We start from the raw sequence: 3,062 nt of genomic DNA, 5'->3' as shown, positions 1-3,062 counted from the left end.
AAGAACATTTTAAAGTGAGGTGAAGAGAATCATATCAAGGAGGGGGCATTTGTGTGTGGATATGTGCTAAGTTGCTTCAGTCATGTCTGACCCTTTGCAACCCTATGGATTGTAGCCACCAGGCGCCTGTCTAAGGGATTCTCCAGGAAAGAATGTTGGAGTGGGTTGCTATGCCCTTCTCCAGGTATCAAACTCATGTCTCTTATGTCTCCTGCATTGGCAGGCGAGTTCTTTACCACTAGCACCGCCTGGGAAGCCCCAGGGAGGGGTCATACGTGTGGTCTAAGAGATGCAGCACAATGAAGACTGAAAGGGGCCCTAGAGTTGGCAATATAGGAGCAGGGCCGGCACCAGAGACACAGATTTTGAAAGACAGAGGAGGAGAAAACGGAATCCAGTGGGCTGAGGTATAAGTGGGAGGCAGTGAGAGGGGAGAGAGTGAAGAAAGCTTTTCAATCAGTTTGACTAAGAAGGGAGAGACCAGATGAAGAGAACTGTTTTTAGAATGGAAACACCTAATGCACCTCAGTGTTCAATGCAGCACTGTTTACAACAGCCAGGACGTGGAAGCAATCTAAATGCCCCTTGACAGAGGAATGGATAAAGAAGGTGTGGTACATATATACAACACAACCGAATGTTACTTAGCTGTAAAAAGAGAGGAAACTGTGTCATTTGCAGAGACACGGATGAACCTAGAGTCTGTCACATAGAGTGAAATGTCACAGAGAGAAAAACAAACACCATATATCAATGCATGTATGTGAAATCTAGAAAAATGGTGTCGATGAAGGATCTTATTTGCGAAGCAGAGAAAAAAAAAACAAAACACAGAAACAGTGACACAGACATAGAGGACATGTATGGATGCCAAGGGGGAAAGGAGGTGGTGGGATGAATTGGGAGATTGGGATGGACACAAACACCCTATTGAAACTATGTATAAAATAGATGACTTGAAAACCTACTGTGTAGCACAGGGAACTCTCCTTGGCACTCTGTAGTGACCTAAATGGGAAGGAAATCCAAGAGGGGATGTATCTGGACTATAGCCTGCCGGGCTCCTCTGTCCATGGGATTTTCCAGGCAAGAATACTGGAGTGCGTTGCCATTCCCTAGTCCAGGGGATCTTCCAGACCCAGGGACTGTACCTGCATCTCTCCTGTGCCCTGCATTGGCGGGCAGGTTCTTTACCACTAGCACAACCTAGGAAGCCCCAAAGCAACTAATCTCCAATGGGAAAAAAATACGTAACAACAGCAACAACAAAAAAACCCCGAACTCTTAAAGAGCAAAAGATAACATACAAAATAAAATTGACCTAAAATGAAGTCTATTTTAAAAAGAGAAAAAAAAAAAACAACCCCAGAAAACAGCTTGAGTTACCTCATTTCTATCATCGTATGTCACCACTTGGAATTTTCATTTATTTAAATTTAAATTTCAAATTAAATTTAAATACATTTTAAAGTTTAATTTCAAATAAATTTATTTAAATTGGCTTAAAAAAAAAAAAAAAAAAGAATGGGAACTTCGTGATCATGCCCATCTTGAGGGGAGGAAGTCAGTGGGGACAAAGTTTGAACATTGAAAGCTGGTGTCCCCAGGCTCAGTGGGAACCCAGTGGGGCCTCTGGGTTACTGGGAACTCCAAGCCCTGAAAGTAGAAAGGCTGCCAGGCCACGTCCCTCTGCAGGCACCCAGGCCTCAGCTCCCTCTAGCTCCTCCAAGGGCTATGTTGGATGTTTGTTCTACAAAGGTAGCCCCAGCTGGCAGAAGAGCTGACTTGCGACCTGACCCAAGCCGCGTCTTGTTTCCCTGGCTTCAGCCTGAATGTAGCAGTAGGAAGCTTTCTTTGAGTCTGTGCTACTAACAGCCGCAGTTATGGGACAGGGCAAATCCTGAGACGTGCCTGATAACATGGGTAACTCTGTGGAAGCCTCAGGCCTGGGTTCTAAGTCAAGTCAGGAGGCGAGGCTCATCCAGCAAGAGCCTGTGGTTAGGCTGCCACCTAGTGTTGAGCTGGGCGTACAGCAGAAAGGCCTCTACAGGGCACCCAACCTGAGTGGCTGACAGGCAAGAAAGAGGGAAAACCAGAAAATCTGCAAAGAAGCCAGGCTCCTGAGGGGCCCCAACCACCCCAGACCAGACGGAAAATGCATGTAGGGCAAAGACAAACGATGAAGTCAGCCTGCAGCCGGAGCCAAGAAAACTAAAAGCGCACTTTTACAGGTAACAAGACACTTTTTCCTATGCTGCCTCTCATTGGATTCTTTGCGTTAGTTATGATCACTTTACCTATTTTACAGATGTGGCTTATCCCTGGACGTTTCAAAAGATTTGTCCACGTCAGCTGTCTGTTAAATGGCAGAGCTGGGATTTGAGAAGGGGTTTTCAGACTTTGAGAAATGGGATGGGCAATGAAGGGCGCTGAGTTTCATTTCAGGAGCTATGGGAACAGTCCAGGCAGATGAAAGCAAGACACGCGGAGCATCTGGGCAGAACGGAACCATACGGACTTGTGCCTGGTTGCTCTGAAGGTGAAGAGTGAGGCCAGGAGGTGAGGAGCCTCATCACGGGCCAGATGTGTGCAAATGGCCGTTGGGACTGAAGTCTGCAGTGAGAGAAGCTCCAGCGAGTCTGAGCAGGAGCCAGGGAGGGGGCTGCGCTAGGCTCTGGGGCTTGGAGAGGCGGGACTAAGGGGTGATTGACAGGACGGCCAGCGACAGGCCCAAGGAGCATTTGGGCTGCTATTGGCAAGGGGGACAGAAGACCCAAGCTTAGAGAAATGCACCAGCGAGTAGATGGGGCCCTGAGAACAGGCAACATGGGGTATCTGAGCTGGGGCCTCTCTTGATAAGATTACAGGAGAAGAGAAAAACTCAGCCAGCTCATGTGCTGATAGGTACCAGCTAGGGAGGGAGACCAAGGGGCCCCAGGGGATGCTATTTGCCGTGGGTGGGCAGAACTGTCATAAGTTCAGAGCCCCCAGGTGAGAAATAGCAAAATGTTTTCTTCTAAAAAAAAGTTTTCTTCTCATCTGCCTGGACCATGTCAGTAAGG

This window comes from Bison bison, unplaced genomic scaffold, assembly GCF_000754665.1.
Source record: "Bison bison bison isolate TAMUID 2011002044 unplaced genomic scaffold, Bison_UMD1.0 scf7180017864381, whole genome shotgun sequence".
NCBI classification, from domain to species: Eukaryota; Metazoa; Chordata; class Mammalia; order Artiodactyla; family Bovidae; genus Bison; species Bison bison.
Note: the sequence above shows the minus strand (reverse complement) of the source record.